General features: G+C 45.3%; 1 protein-coding gene across 3 annotated transcripts in view; it reads left to right on the forward strand.

The window, feature by feature from the left end:
- The window catches only part of PDE1C (phosphodiesterase 1C), a 521012-nt gene that overhangs the window by 43002 nt on the left and 460954 nt on the right, over window positions 1-17056 (forward strand). The gene's annotated exons all lie outside the window — the stretch shown is intronic.

Here is a 17056-nt window from a genome sequence, read left to right on the forward strand (position 1 = left end):
ACCCCAGTCTACCTGCCCCTTCCTGTGTTTGCACGGGGCTCTGCTGCTGCTGCCTTCGCATACGTAACTCTGGGAACACCACAGGATGAGCCATGAAATTCCCAAGCCTGCCTGTGCTTTTCTTTCTGCTTGGGGTGTCCCTTCTCCTCCTCCTAAGCATCCCTTAAGGCCCATTGCAAATGTACCCTCCTCAGTGAAGCTTTCCAAATGCTTTGCTTCCTTGCACACAGGAAAAATATCCTTTACTCTTTGGCTTCCATGGCATTTTGTAATATTTTTCATGTGATACTTAACACAATACATTTTAGTTATTTATTTGCTTGTGTCTGGCTCCTGTGATATTCTCAGACACAGGAGTGGATACCTGCTCAGCTCAGTCCCTGGTGCCCAGCACAAAACTAAGGCTCCATCTCATGAATGTTTCATGACTAAATGATATTGAAGCTGGAGGCCAGCAGGACAACCCCCTGTAGTGTTACATTCTCTGCCTTTCTTCTCCAGAGCAAGTAAACCTCAAGGAACCCAGAAATCTGATAATATTTTAACAAGTGAAGGGGCCTATGTGTGTGTGTGTGTGTGTAATACTTTCTTTCTGAGGTTTGGGCTTCAGAGCCCCGGGATTCTACCTGTATTGCTGTCCTGAGAGCTTGTGGCTCTCTTGGCACTTTTTTTTCAATAAAAAATTCCATTGATCAAATCCCTCTTATGTGTCAATTACTTAAAACAGGTTCTCTCATGCAGTGCCCACAGAGACTCTAGGTGACAAATATTGTTATGCTTATTTAAAAAATGAGGAAACTGAGGCTTAGGGAAGTTAAATAACTTGGGCAAGGTCACAGAGGTAGTAAGTGATAGCCCAAGGCTGTTCAAAATATGGTCCACATGTAAATTCTTGGGTCCATACCAGCCTCACTAAGTCAGAAACTAGGGTGAGGCTCAGGAATCTGCGTTTTAACAAACTCTCCGATTGGTTCTGATTCACTGCCAAGTTTAAGAATTTTGAGTGTGGTCTAGTCATGTTCAAACTGAGGTCTCTGCAAATACAAAGCCCGGGCTCATCCTCCTCCCCTATTTTTGCTGCTCTCTCAATGGGACGAGGAAGGGGTGTGGGGCAGGACCCTCTGGCATAGAAATAAATCAGGGCAGTTTAACTTGGTGTCTCCCATCGGAGTGGGCCTTGACTCCCATGAACTCATTAATGCTCTTAACAGCTTTGCAAAGTGACGTCAGTGATCCTGGGTTCATGCTCTGGGCTCTCAGCAGCCTCTGGGATCTCTTGTTATCAGTGTAGGCGATTTCCAAAACAGAGAGACTTGGGTTTCAGAGCTCTTCTGGGAATAGTTGGCAACAGGGAAAGGTTAAGTGTTTCAGGTACCTTAGGCTGGCTGCGTTAGACAGACTCTTAAGAAGAAAGGAGAGAGTTTTTTGGATTTTTTTTTTCCAAGTCAGATTTAAGAGTGTGTGTTTGATTTTCTGGGGCAGCCGTTATCTCCTGAGAGAATTTCAGGGGTGGGGGTTTGTTGGAAGCATAGAGTTCAATGCAAGGTCCTAGACCCCTGTGTAGTGCATCCCTTCTTGGTGAGGGGTGCCAGTCCTCTGTAGCAGGGGTCTCTGAAATCTCTGCCTTCCCCTCTCACTCCTGCACGTGTGTGTGTAAGCACATACACAAGTATACACACGTGTACACTTACACAACACACACTTTCTTACACAGTCTGGGTGGATTTCTCTCAGTCGGTGCTGTCTCTGATGAATAGTAGCGAAAACATCAGGATCTTTCTTTCTTCATCATCTGTCTAGAAAATAGCATTTGTTTATTGCGTTTGGAATATAGTGATACAAGTGAAGGAAGCCATTGGGCTTTCTGGCTACATTTTAAAGTTGGGAGGGAAGGGAGAGAGGTTTTTTTTTTCCCCCTGCTCTCTTAGGAGGTGTGGTAGAGAACAGCTGTGCCTTTCCATCCAGGGCAACACCCACAGTTTTCTACCTTCTCATGAATGTGCAGGTGACCTGAGTTTCCTGGACCTGTCAGTTCAATGACACCACAGTAACAAGTCAATTGTGACTGGCATTTGCCACCACCTGCATAACATAGGACTTCCAGCTCTCCCAGAGTCTTGGTCTGTTGTTTCTGGAGGTATGCGTGAAGGAGTGTCATGTGCACAAAAACCACTGTTTCGTTCTCTTTCAGCTGCAAAAATAACGCCAACAATGACCAGTACTCACATGGACGCTTGGGGTCTAGTCCAGCCCAGGTCCTCAGACAAGCCCTGCATGGCCTCATTGCATTGTTGCTCTGGTGCACAGGCCATTTGTGCATCCTTGTCCTGTCCCGCCCCATTCCCTTTCCCTCATGCCCATACGTTTTCTCAGTAGTGAGCTGCCTGTGCTTTCCAAATGCATCCTGCTGATTCCTCGTCTTAGAATAGTGTTTTTAGGCTTGTCTGGTAGGAAAATTCCTCTCCCTGCTTTAAAAGCAAATCAGTCCAGTGACTGTTTCCCCATCTTGGAAACTTTCTCTGATCTCTGCCTCCTGCCCTCAGAGCGGACACTCCTTCTTCTGGGCTCTGCTGGGCATGTGTCTGTGTATTGTGTTTATCATGCAGTGTTGCCTTTATTATGTAGACATCATCTCCCTGTGTCTGTAACCCCGGTGTCCAGCTCAATGCCTGGCGCATTGCTTACGCTACAGAAATCTTTGTTTGAATTCAATTGAAACTGTCTTGGCCTTCCCTGAACCCTTCCCTCTCCCCAGCTGCATAAACTCAATTGTCTTTTAAAAGTCATCAGGACCTTTGGAAATCTATCATTTTAAAATAGATGAGAAAGTGGTGAAAAGAACAGCCTATTATATATAAGCAGATTCTCTCTCCACCTCTGGGGTTCCATTCATTGCAAGGCATTTGCATGAAGAACGGAGGCAGCTGTGTTCTCTGGAAGGCCTGTAATGCTGATGGGGCATCGCGGGGGTTCTGTAAAGGCCAGTTCGGCTGTGGATGGCGGCTGTGGATGGCGTAGAAAGGCTGTTTACCAAAGCGGCAAAAAGCATCTCGTTATAAGGTCACCAATGAGGTGGCCCTAAGGACTGCGTTTGAATAAGGATTCAGAAATTCTGAATTTACTAGGTTTTTGGAAATGTGAATTCTCCTTCTAGAGATAACTTTCAATTCACACTTAATAATGAGTATCGATGCCTACTTCATAGGTTGTCACAAGCATTAAATATCATTCTCTCTAAGGTCCACGATCTCTCACCAAGACACTTGCAGTAGCCCCAATTGCCCCTCCCATCCCCAAACCTATTCTCCCTACAACAGCCAGAACGGTCTTTGAAAAACACCACTGTGGCTTTGCAGCCACTGTGCTACTCCAGGTGTGGCCCTCAGAGCCAGTGTAGGAGCTGGTTGCAATCGTTAGGCTATGAGAAAGCACACGAATTGAGTCAAGCATTTAGAAACTTTATAGTAACTGGCAGAATAGTTTTATGTCCTGGGCTTATATTTTGTATATTCTTTTAATTTCAATTTTCTAATAATTAATTTGTATTGATTTTACAAAAGTATGTCTTTGACACGTTGGAAGTAAATAGTTTGAGCAGTGCTGGCCTGCAAGGCCTGAAGGCTCTGGCCCTGCCTGCCCTCCTGGACTGGTTTCTGGTCCTCTCCTGTCCTCCTCTGTGCCACGGACACTCTCACCTCCTCGCGTGTTCATCCTCCTTCTGCGTGGATTTGTGCAAATGCTGTCTCCTCTGCCTGGACACTTCCTTCCTGCCTTCCCTGCCCCTGAACTTGATTCTTGCTTTTCCTTCAGGTCTCAGTTCACACATTGGTTTCTCAAAGAAGTCTTTCTTTTTCCTCCAGACTAGATAGTTCTGTGTTCTCTTTGTACCTGGTTCTTTTCCTTCACAGGACTTTACAAAGTCATCATCACATAGTTAATTGTATCATTTGTTGCTTAAAGCCTCTCTTCCTTCTAGAATACATGTTCCATGAGGGAAGGGGTTGTGACTGCCTTGTGGTTTGAGCCCTATAATCCTGGGACCTTGCACAGTGCTTTGCACAGAGCAGATGTTCAAGAAATAGGTGAATGAGCAAATGAAGAATCGATTGGAAAATGTGCTTTGTACATTGTTTATATACTTAGTTATAATTTTAAAACAAGAGAGCAGTTGACTAACAGTAGGCAAGTCAGAGAGGAAGGGACACAGAGCGATCTGTATGATACACAATTAGATCATTGCTCCCTGAATAATTGAAATTTGCCTAAAATATTTATAACTCCTAAGTATCCTGGCTCTACAGGGAAATACAAAATGGAAGCATCCCTGGAGACATTAGCTATCAATTGGGTTGTCTTCACACCCCCAGGGCTGAGGTCTGATTGATACAATCAGTCAGACTAGATCTCACCTAAAAGGACCTCCTCCCTGCAGCTGGAGAGCGGAGTGTGAAGAGGGAAGTAGCAAATGAGGCACTTAGAGTAATGCCCATGCCCAACCTTTGTGTGCAGTCATAGGGAGTTTGGACTTTGTTTTAATAGCAAGGGGCAGCCATGAAAGTTGAAGGGGAGACAGGGTGGAGAATGAGAATGGAGAAAGGGCAAGGGGTTGTGGCTGCTTAAGTGAGATCTTTATTATTCATGGGTTGATGGTGGGTGTGTGTATTACCCTCCTCTGAGCCAGGCTTTGTGCAAGTGCACGGTAGGAGCAATCAGCCAGACATGGACGACACTTGGGGCAGGGGAGCAGTGAGGAAGCTGCTGCAGCAGCCCAGAGAGGAAGTGTTAGTGTGGCTGGAGTAGGAGCTGGGGTCATCCCAGCAGCAGTGGCTGGAAGGAGGCAGGCGGACTAGAGATAGAATACACAGGACTTCATATGCATTAGCTGTGGAAGGTGAAGGAAAAGAACCGAGGGATGATGGATGCTCAGGGGCCTGGTTGGAAAACTGGGCGAGTAACAGTGCCCTTCCCTGTGCTGAAGCTCCGGGCTGCTCGTGCTGTGCTTAGAGTGGGCCAACCCAGCTTCAAGCGTGCAGGTCGACATGGGGTGGGGAGGGCACCGGGGGCCTAGTCTTGGGCTGCCTGATGTAGGGCCAGGTCTGCCTGGATTGTGGACACGCCAGCTGCAGGTGGGCAAATGCAGGAGTATATCCAGCTGCGAAAGGCTGGGGATGGAGGCTTGGGAACCAGGGACAAGCTGATAGAGAATGTTCTACCACAGTTTAAAGAATTTAGCATTAGCTTTGTGTGTGTGTGTGCGTGCGCGCACGCGGGTGCGCGCGTGCCTGTATGTGTGTATGTGTGAAAGTGTGTGTGTGTGTGTGTGCCTGTGGGGTGTGTGTGTGTTGATAATCCGTCATTTTCTTTATCTGCATCATGCTTCACTAGAGCTCTTGACTTAATCCGGCTTGACTTGTACAAATGTCGCCATCTGGCACCAGATCATGCGTCTTTCCAATCAGAAGGAGCAGAATGATTCCATTCAGAAATGCAAGCCCATGACTGGATGCCTTCGTGGGCTGTGCCAGCCAAACCTGAACTTGTAATCAGCCTTTGAGGTATTTTTTAAGTAAAAAGCTTACTTGGATTAACCATGAAACAGATTTCATGCAGAAAAGGTCTCATAGTTTCAAGGGCTTTACGCTGCCCTGAATCACTAAAACAAACCCAAGGTCAGGGGTGTGCTGATGGAGGGGCTTCAGGCAAGTTGCTTCTGAGATGGGAGGGGAGAGGCTGTGGCTGCGGCATTATCAGTGATCATCGTCAAATGTTTATTTATAGCCCCCTCGCACCGCGCAGGCAGCACTGCCACGTGGTTTAGTAGAAAGCGTTTTAGGCAGGGCATTAGAGCCTACAGCAGGGCTTCTCACAGTGTGGTCAGTGGGCCACCTGCATCAGCGACGGCTGGGAGGGGAGCCCGGATTCTGAGCCAACTGCCCTGAGATGGACCCGGGACACTCCATTTTTAACAGGCTCCCTCCCGGGTGATTGTGATACACACATAACTTGAGAATTGCTCCTCAAAGGCCATGTGTTTGAGCTGTCTCCAGCTCTGCCGCCCAGCGGCTGTGCATGACATGCCCGGTTTCCTCTGTCAGTCTCAGACATGTCGTCTATAAAATGGGGATAGTAGCAGTATCTGCCCCAGAGGCAGGGGCTTGTGAGGGTTTAACAAAGTCCTCAACAAAGTGCTGGGCAGGCAGTTAGTGCCCAGTAAATGGGAGCTATCCTGTCATTATTCAGCTTCTGACAGGCTGCTGACCTAGAGCAGCTCACCTGTCTTAACACAGAGGCATGGGGTTTAACACTCTGTGTGCAGTGGAGCAATAGCGTGTGTGCATTTGACTTAGGAAAACTTAACTGTATACCTTTGTTTTTCTCTCTTATATAATTTAAAGAGAGATACAAATTTAAAATTTATATTTTGCATGTATAGACTTTATTATATATGCTGCCTTACTGCGTGGACTATACTATTGAGTTAAGGGATTTTCAAAAGCAACCCTTGAGCACACGTGATTTTTGCTTTCTGAGCTAATTTTAGAGCCTCGCCCCCACAGAAGGTATGACTTCACTATACTAACAACACATGATTGACTTATTTTTGTGCCTTGATTTTTTTTTTATCTGTAAAATTGAAATAATGACATCTCATGGGCTGTTGGGTGGATACGTGAGATAGCAGTTGTGAAAGGCACTTAGTTCTTAAAAAGAAAAGGTTTTACATTAGTCCAAAGTAGAATTTACAAAAATAGTTACCAGTGTGGTAGGATGGCTCTTAAAGATCAACTCCCCAAAATGGATTTGGGGTGTCTTTTGTCTTTTTGCCACAGGTGGGAACGGCCTTTTTACTGAGTTAGGCTGGTGTTTAACGGGTCCTCTCTCTTTTTCCTCAGTGTCCTATGTAGCCACTGAGGGGATACCCTTGCTTCCAGCACTGATGCCATTTCCCCTGATCCAAGTGAAGCTTGTGCTTTACTGCAGATTCACTATGGTGCAGCTAAATGCCTTCTCCTGTGGGCTTGCGTTTACCACCTCAAGGAAGGAACACCACTAAGTGGATCTCCTAGACATGTTTTGTAGCATGTAGAAGCACTGCTTTTGGTGAAATGATCTGGGTTGTTTGGCTAAGAATTGCAGAACGTTAGAATCTTGGAATGGACTTTTCATGCCCTATTTGAATTTCCTCCATAGCATCCCTGATAAAAGATTGTCTAGACCCCGATTGAACACTACCAGTAGTGAAGGTACTGTGTATCCCCTAAGGCAGCTCATTCCTTTCCGACATTTCTGACTGCTGGGCATCTTTATAACATCCTGAATTTTGACTCCCAAGAGCTCCCATCCATTGGCACCTTAGGGGATATGTCCAGTCCCTCCTCTGTATGACGGCCTTCTATACAATTGAAGACCACAGAGAGTTTTCTTGCTTGCTATAAACAACTCTCAACGTGCTCCCAACATGTAGGAGCATCATGCCTATTCTTCACATATGCAGTAGCATTTATGTACAAAGCACAAAAACAAAAGGAAGCTCTTCACATAGTCTTTTCAAATGTTTTGTTTTCCAAGTGTTGGTGCATTTTTGCCTATTAGTGTGATCAGAAGTGAATTATAGGGCAGCATCTGGGTCAGACAGTATTTGCTGCACCAGAGGATCTTGGCCTGTCTATTATGCCTATTTGATGAGAGGTAGTAAGGGTTATTTTCTGAGATTGTATTTTTTCCTTTTGAAAATCCATCCTTCCAAGTCTCTGCAGAGCTCACTGCCTCTGGAGGCCTTCTGTCAGTCTGTGACTACCCTCACCGCTCTTGGCTTTGTGTTTGTGTAATTCAGTGGGTCGTGTTTCTTCCAGGTTCTGAGAAATCCCTTCTGGGACTGAATCAGGCTGTTCCAATTTTACGTGCTGTTTTCATTCTCCATTTTTATTCTGTACTTCATGTTTATCTCTTGACTCCTCTGCCAGGTTATAAACTCATTAAGGCTGATATTCTGGCTTGTACATCCAAGTATTGCTAATCCAGTGATTTTCACGTTCTTGGTGTTCAATGACTATGATATTGATTTGGTCTTTTATTCTACTCTAAATTCTCTCCCCTGAAGACTTTACCCATTCCAATGAATTGTGGTTGGAGTCCCTCATTGTTTCCATCAAACTCTAGACTTATGTAGCACATTGTCAACTGGACAGCTCTACTTAGGTGCACCACAGAGACCTCAAACTCAACATGTATAATATTGACTAATTATCTTTTACACTCTAACCTGAGCCAGCCAAATCTATTCTGAATGGCAGCATGTCTGTCTTCAATTAACAGCCCTCCCCTGCCCCTGCCCACGTAATACATTGTTATTAATACTTACTGAGTCAAGTCAATTCAACTTTGGAAATCTCCTCCCCATCCCCATTGCCATGCCTCCCTGGAGGCCCTTACAACTGTCAGAGTTTCCTCATACAGGGAACTATGATCCTCAGCTTACAATGGGGTTATGTCCTGATATAGCAGCCCCCAACCTTTTTGGCACCAGGGACCAGTTTCATGGAAGATAATTTTTCCATGGATGAAGGTGGAGGGATGGGGAGCTCAAGTGGTGATGCAAACTGTGGGGAACAGCTGTAAATACAGCTGAAGCTTCACTCTCTGGCCCACCACTTACCTCCTGCTGTGCAGCCTGGTTCCTGAGTTTCATGGAAGATGATTTTTCCACAGATGGCAGGGCTGGGGTGTGGGGTAGGTGGAGCTCAGGTGGTGACGTGGGCTGGTATTGGTCTGTGGACCCGGGGTTAGGGACTGCATTGTAAGTTGAAAATATCATACAACCAATTGTAAGTTGAAAATATCATAAGTCAAAAATGCTTTTAATATACCTAATCTAGCAAACATCATAGCTTAGCCTACCCTACCTTATCCATGCTCAGAACACTTACATTAGCCTACACCTGGGCAAAATCATCTAACTCAAAGCCTATTTCATAATAAAGTGTTGAATATCTCATGTAGTTTATTGAAAGTGAAAACACTAGAGTGGTTGCTTGGGTACCTGAAGTATGGTTTCTATTGTACGCATATTGCTTTTGCTCCATTGTAAAGTCAAAAGATTTTCAAGTTGTGTCATTGTAAGTCAGGGACCATCTGTACTCACTGTGTCGCTTATCTCTTCCTCCAGGCCAACTTTTATCCCATTGCATGAGTGGACTTACTGTGGCCCATCCATTACCTACAGGATGAAGTTAATTCATTTCCTTAACAAGTGGCTCTTGAGAGTTTACCACGTATCAGTCCCTGTTCTGGGCATTGAGGACACAGAAATACAAAGGCAAAATCCCAAATTTGGCTGGCAAGGCCCCTGGCTCCCAAGGCCCAGTCTGTGTCCCTCCTCTCGCACAGCACACTCTCATCATTCCCAGACTTGCCGCACTCATGAGCCCTTCTTGGCCTTGGCACATGCTGACACATTTCATCTGTCAAACTCCTACTCAAATTAGGAGTCCTTAGCTGTCCTTGACTCTCCCAAACAGTGTCAGTCACTCCTTCTGGGTCCCCACAGCACTAATTTATGCACTTGTTATTGAACCTATAAGGTTATGGTTATCTGTTTACATGACTCTCTCTTCCACTGAGTGCTTCTTGAAGGCAGGGACTTTGTTTTGTTTATCTCCTCAGCCTCAGTGCATACTCAGTATACTTAATAAAAATTATAGCCACCATTTGTTGACATTTTACATGTTATATATTATTACAAGAAATTATTAATGTTAGTTGTCTCATTCGTAACAGTCTTATGAAGTAGGTACTATTATTAAGCCCATTGACATGTGAGGAAACAGAAGCTTTCAGTAGTTAACACACCAGGTCACCCGGCTGGTAATTAGGAGAGCCAGGGTTTGAACTTGTGTTGTCTGGGCTTCAGAGCCTCCGTTCTTCAGGAACATGCCTCCCAGCTTCTTGCAATAAATATTTCTTGAATGTGTCAATGAAGAACTTCATAGGGGTTATAGATTCTCATGTTTCTACATTTCTGTGCAGGCTCACTTTTGGTAAATGCTTCTTTTCTGTGTTCTAAAAAGATTCCAAGTATGTAAGCACTGACCGGTAATGGCCAATAGGTAATTAGGGCCGTGTTCCCTGTGGGAGCATCTGAACTTGTGGGTTTTCTTGGCATTATCCAGTTGGCTCGGGAGTGGGAAAACACATTGCTTCCCACCTGCTTCCCACCATGGGGCAAAGCCCTTCTTTCATCATAAGTGTGAGAGTCAACGTCTGATTGTTATGGTCTGAATGTTTATGTCCCCTCAAAATTCACATGTTGAAATCCTAACCCCCAAGGTGATGGTATTAGCAAGTGGGACTTTTAGGAGGTGATTGGGTCATTAGGGTAGAGCCCTCTTGGTTGGGATTAGTGCCCTTATAAAAGAGATTCCAGAGAGTAGCTAGTGCCTTCTACCATCTGAGGACACAGCAAGAAGGCAGGGGAGGGCCGTTAGTTGCCATTCAGAACATGTCTATGAGCCAGAAAGCAGACACCAAATCTGCCAGTGCCTTGATCCTGGACTTCCAGCCTCCAGAACTATGAGAAATAAGTTTATGTTGTTTATAAGCCACCTAGTTTGTGGCTTTTGTTATGGCATCCAGAGTGAACTAAGACACTGATAGACTTAGAAGAGAAAACACAGTGACACAAACTGCACCACAGGTATGATTGGCTGGTATTAGGTCCTCTCCAGAGAGCAGAGGCAGGACAGGGGGGGAGGGGAGGGTGGTGAAAGGGAAAGCAGAAGGAGGGTTGGGTTGGAGAAGGGACAGAGAATGGCATTAGAGGGCAAAGCTTGCAAAAAATAATTCTGATTCTTCATAAATTGCTTTAGGACCAGCTTTGGGCAATTATTTTATAAATGCAAGATATTTCTGAGATGGGAGGTATCTTAGGGGTTTTGTTGTCTCAGCTAAAGATAAGCAAAAAGAGGGGCTGTCTATCTTTCTGGGCCTGACAGGATGGCAGTACCAGGGTGGGGTCACCGTGGCTTCCACTGGTTTATTTATTTACCATGAGAAATTTAACTTCCAAGGGGACTAGGCCACACGTGTTGTAGTGAGTGCATTTTCTGCCTGGGTAGCACCCTTGGCATAGGAAAAGCCCAGCCTTTGGGGTCCCTCAAACTGTGGCCAGGGTCCCGCCCTGCCACAGACTGGTTATGCAGATTTGGCCCAGTCACATCACCTCTCAGAGCCTCAGTTGCCTCATTTTTAAAACAGTGACCATGGCCTGCCTGGAGGGGCTTTCCTGGGGACTCTTGAGAGCTGACACCTGCAGAGCACCTTGGCACCTTTCCAACAGACAGTTATGCCCCAAAGGGAGTGGGATAGTTCACGTGAAAAGCCAAGTGGCCCTCAGGAGTGTTCTCGTGGAGATTAGAATTTGTGCTGAAACATGTAGGCTCTGGTGGCTCCGCTTGTCAAGTTGTGACCAGCTGAAGCATCCCACTCTCCACTGCGGAGCCACGGCATCCTGATCTCCCTGCCAATGCAACTGTAAAGATCCCTGCTGATGGCAGGGCAGCTTCCGGAACGGTGTTAACGCTCTGGCATGGATCTGACACATTCCTTCTCCGCAGCTCCTTTGTTGTTAGTCACCATGAACTCAGTGCCACCAACTTCTACTCTTGGTTTCTTGGCACCATGTCTTTCCAAAAAGCTTTATTGTCTCTTAATAGCTTTGGAAATCCTGGGTGTGGTGGTTTTCAGACATAAGTGTGGACCAGAATGATGTAGGGGGAACCTGTTTAAAATGTGGTTTCCTAGGAACCTCCTCACTCTTTTCCACCCAAAACTGATCCAGATTATGTATGGGTGGACCTGGGAATGAGCATTTTAACAGAATTCTCAGGTGATTCCAATGCAGGAGGCAGGATGACAATGTACTGAGAAATAATTGCCTGTTCTCATTAACAACACCTTTACCCACAGAGTCTTATAATTCACATAATATTTTTCACTCCTTAGATTTTTGGAAACAAATGCTAGGTTAGGAGAACCAGACATAAAATACCTGCCCTCACGGTGAGGCCTGACAAAGTTCCGGTGTTGGTTGATTAATGGTTCAAGACACTCATGTAACAATCAGAGGGGAGCCCTAAAGTCAAGTTGTGCCTGCTCCTTCTGAAATTCTAGCTTCAGTAACATTGCCGACCTTTCTCTATTCTTGAGTCTCACAGCATTTTTCTGCAGCTGTTTCATGTTGCAATCATCTTTTAAAAATCTTTACATCTCCTTGTCTTTTTGTGGAATGAAGGGAGGCCACGCCCCTCACTTTTTGAAGCCCAGGTCTGTAGTGCAGGTGTGTGTGGAGGGGGCTGGGCAGGCTCTGCTGGCCAGGGACTCCCTCCGAGCCCCATCTCTGAGGATGCCGTATGGATGTGCTTGGCAGGAGAATAGCACTTCCAGGGGCAAGTTTCATGGCTGAATGGGAAAAAGTCACATGTATTTTAAACACACTGTATTCATTAGGTTTCTATACAGCAGAATCTCATGAGGTTTTAATACACCAAATGTGCACTGTGTGTCTCTGTGATGGGAAGATTGTTTGGAGGATTTTCCAGCATTCTCTGACAAGGCACCCTTCCTGCATGGGCTATCTCGTGGCACTGGTGTTCCACAGAACACTCATTGGAAAACAGTGCCCCAGGTTGAGGGAGCCATTGATGAGGTGTAAATGTTAATAGTAAATACCCACAAAGGAAAAAGAACTGAAGTGAATCCCATTTTCCATGTTCAATGTCAGGACTCACAGATACCTCTTCTCAAAATGCTGCTTCGGTGTAGGAGCGGCCAGGTAGGGCAGTTGGTTCTAGAATACTGAGCGTGCTCGGATAGCTAGCTTTCACGTGTGATTTTTGTCTGCATGGCCTAGTGGGACACCAAAAGTTTTAAGAACCAGTCTGGGCTTTGGCCTTCTGTCTTGTTACCCAGCAACGCTCCTACTTGACCCAGGCCCAGTGACTATGTCCCCGACTGCCTCTCTGCTCCCTTCTTGGCTCCATGTAGACACTTTTCAGTGTCATCCCCATTTCTTTCCCACCCTCTCTGCATGAAGGAAAAACACACTGCATTCGTTTGTTCATTCATTCATTCCTTCTACAAATCAGGCGTGGGGGTGCTGCCTTTGTATCTGGCTGTTAGCCCTCTTCCTCCTACATTTCCATCATCTGTCAAAATGTAGAAGTAACTCACAGAGAGCAGAGTGTGATGTTATCTTGTCTTTGTGGAGGGAGCGTATCTCATAGTATCTCACAGTAGCTTTTGTAAAATCTGTCTCCTCGGAAACTCACTGACACGTAAACACTCACCTCGAAAAGCTTTGAGATGCGCTTGGTTCTTTCTACAGCCAGTTCAGAAACTCTTGTGTCTAAGGGTCCTTCCTGATCAGGAATACCAGTATCCTCTCATCCTCTTACTCAGGTCTGTATGTCCTAGATTTCAGTGTTTCTTTCTAGGAAAGAAGGCGATAAAAGAAAACTAGCACCAATTTGGTGCTAAGAGCTCAACAGACTTTGCTCTTTACAGTTACCCTCCAATACAGATGTTATTATCCTCCGTGTTTACAGAAAACTTGGATAAATGACTTCCCCAGGACAGAGGCAGGACTTAGCCCAGGCCTGCCTGACTCACCTCCAGCTGGGATTCTTCCCAGCCCCACTGCCACCACCTCCCACTACAACCATGATGTTCTTGAAGACCTGACTTTTCTTCATATCTGTGTGACAGAGGCAGCACTTGTTTTGCCATTTGTGGTGTGCAGTTTGAACCGTTTTGAGTGTGCCAGGAGCCAGTTCCCATGACAGGCGGGTTAAGGGGGTGTGAATCATTGAAAACCACAGATTATTTCCACATCCCATTTTTAATCAGTGTTATCAGCTTTCCCCTGCCTGAAAATCTCACCCCAAGCTGCTGATGTTTAAGGGCTCAAAGGACTAATTTGAGTGTTCCCTGTTCTCCTTGCCTTGTGAACAGTGTGTACACACCAGCTTAGGAAGACAGGCACTCCCTGTGTGTGCAGCCACCTCCTAGGGTGCTCATTTGTAGAAAGCTCTTTGTCTCTGAACCATTTTCCTAAAAAAAAAAAATAAAAAATAAAGCATGCATATGTTCATTGTGCAAGAGTGTGCAGTGCCTGTGAGATCCAGGCAAGACACACTCTTTCTCCTTCTTACTGTCTCCCTGCTTACCCTGATTTGTGTAAGAGACTGTCTCTCTCTGTGAGTTCAACAGGCATAAATCATTTCTGTCAGGTATTCCAGCAAGCCCAAGGCCATCCATCACCATCTCCTGGGAATGACTCTAGTATCCTTGAATCTGACTCAATCTCTGTCTTCTCCCTGCTCCCCTAAACCTCCCACAGGGCCCTATGGAACTCTTACCCTCTCATCAGCAAAATCCCTTGTGTCCTTAGCCTCTTCTCTGAGTGGCCTCTTTACCTTTTTGCTCACACTGAACCTGGGCTGTCTTCGAGGAGGACACTACTTCCACTAGCTGTCTTATTCTCCCGTGGCCCTCCCTGGGCCAAGAGTCCCGTAGGTGAACATCTCACTTCTTATGGCTGCTTCAGGCCACTGTTCTTGCCTCCTCCTGAGAAGCCCCCGGCTCTTTTGAAGTTTCTGCTATGAGTCTCTACCTCCCACTGTCACTCCTTGTTATAGTCACCTGCACCCCATCTCCAGTTGTTCCTCAAAGGGTTTTACACCTGGCTCACTACTCTTTTCATAGTTTTTGGTGATCTTGATATGCCAAGTAGACAATCCTCTCAGCTCTTTCCATTAGTTGACTTCCTCACCTTGATGACCTTGTCCTCTTAGCCACTCACTCCCATGGGCATTCCCTAGACTTTGTCATTACCAATGATTGCACCTTTCTAATACTGACATTAACGACATCTCATTGATTATTCCTTTCTTTCCTCCCAGTGCATTCCTTCTAGATGCCCACCTCCAACAATTATTCAGTCCCCTAGGAACTCCAGAATCTTGAAGCTGTCTTCTTTTCACTGTCCATCCACCTCATCAGGCCCTCAGTCCCTTTCTTACCCGTCTTGTTTGCATGGGACACTATCATAACCCCTCCCTTGCATGCCCTTTCAACTCTACCTCCATTCTACTTGCCTGGCAAAGCCCCAAAGCCAGGTAAACTGCCGACTGTCTGCTGACTCTGTGGTAGTGAGAAAAACACACAACTGCGCTTCCTATCTTATTTGAAGTTTCATGACCATAAATCTCATAATGGATCCTTGTGCTGTGTGGCAAACCTTAGTCAATGCCTTCTCCCACTCTGAGAGACAGCTGTTTTATATCCTCTTCTCTCTCTTTAAACATTTCACAACTCTTTCCTGCTTCCCATTCTCTGCAGATGACCTTGATTCTTATTCTCCCGAGAAAATGGAAGCAACCTGAAGAGAACTTCCATATACTCACGTTGGTGCATCTCCTACCCTTCCGGCATCTGCACTCACACACTCTGCATTTGTACCCAGCACTTCCCGTTTCTACTCATGTCCTCTGATACAACAGATAGGCTGTGGCTGAGGCCAACATCTTCACTGGTGTAATGGATCCTGTCTAGGCTCCTTCTAGGTTTGCTGTGCTGCCTCGAGGTCCAGTCCTTGGGTCTCTTCTCTGTCTACATTTACTTTGTAAGTGAGATAATTCAGTCTATGGGTTTAAATACCAGCTTTATGCTGACCACTGTAGCCTGAACTTCTTCTCTGAACTCCAGGCTCATCTATTCAATTGCTTGTTTGATTGTTACCATTTTAAATTCTAAAATAGGAATCTCAAGCAGAGCATGCCCAAGCCAAACTCTTGATTTGGCCTCTCCCCCAGCTTGCTCTTCCTGCAGTCTTCTCTATTCAGGTAGTGGCATTTCCATTCATGCAGTTGCTCAGGCCAAATGCTTTACAGTCATCCTTGACCCGCCTCTTTTTCTTATGTTGCATATCCAACCCAAGAGCAAATTCCATTGTCCCACCTATAATCCTGAATGTGATGATTTCTCACCACCTCCTGCTGTCCTTTTTGACCAAGTCACCATTTGCTCTTGACTGAACCACTGCACTAGGCTCCTAACTGGTCTCCCTGCTTCTACCCAGCAACTCTTAAAGGTTGTTCACACAGCAGCCAGAATGACCCTTTAAAAATATTTCAGATCACACCCCTTCCTCTGCTCAAAACCCGAGGATGGCCTTCTGTGGTACAGAGGGCCCTACCTGGTCTTGTTACCAGCTCTCCTTCAGCTCCAGACACAAGGCCTTCCTTTCTATTTTTTGTATGGTTTTTGCCCATACTTTCTCTCCCTGCTCCCCTAAGTCCCTCTGTTCTGTTCTCTGCTTGTATATTTCCCTATAGTCCCAGTGCGTGGTCCGGTACTGGTCCATGGCCTGTTTGGAACTGGGCCGCACATCATCACCTGAGCTCCTCCCCCACAACCCGAAGTCTGTGGAAAACTTACCTTCCATGGAATTGGTCTCTGGTGCCAAAAAGTTGAGGACCACTGCTTTAGAGAATGTCACTCTACTAAAGTTGACGATAATTTATGTTGGTTTCAATTTTTATTTCCCTAATTATTAGTGAGATTGAGCATTTTAAAATGCTTATTAACTATTTTGGTTTCCACTATTGTGAGTTGCCAGTTTTTTAAATCTAATTTTAAAAACCATTACATTATTTATTGCTTTGCATTGATTTATAGATGTTCTTTATGTATTTTGGATATTAGTATTTCATTGGTTGAAAATATATTCTTCTGCTCTATGGTTTGTATTGCACTTTGTTTATAGAATCTTTTGAAACACAAAAGTTTTTAAACACCTTGTTGTTTATGTACCATTATTTTCCTTTATGGTTTATACTTTTTGCATCTTACTAAGAAGACCTTTCTATCCTGAGGAAATAACATTTTCTTTTCAAAGTATTGCTTTTCATGTTTCGGTCTTTAGTCTACCCAGAATTTATAAAGTTGTAAATGGTGTGAATTAGGACTCTATTTTTCTCCAGTATGGATAACAAACAGT

This window comes from Microcebus murinus, chromosome 9 (genome assembly GCF_040939455.1).
Source record: "Microcebus murinus isolate Inina chromosome 9, M.murinus_Inina_mat1.0, whole genome shotgun sequence".
Lineage (NCBI taxonomy): Eukaryota > Metazoa > Chordata > Mammalia > Primates > Cheirogaleidae > Microcebus > Microcebus murinus.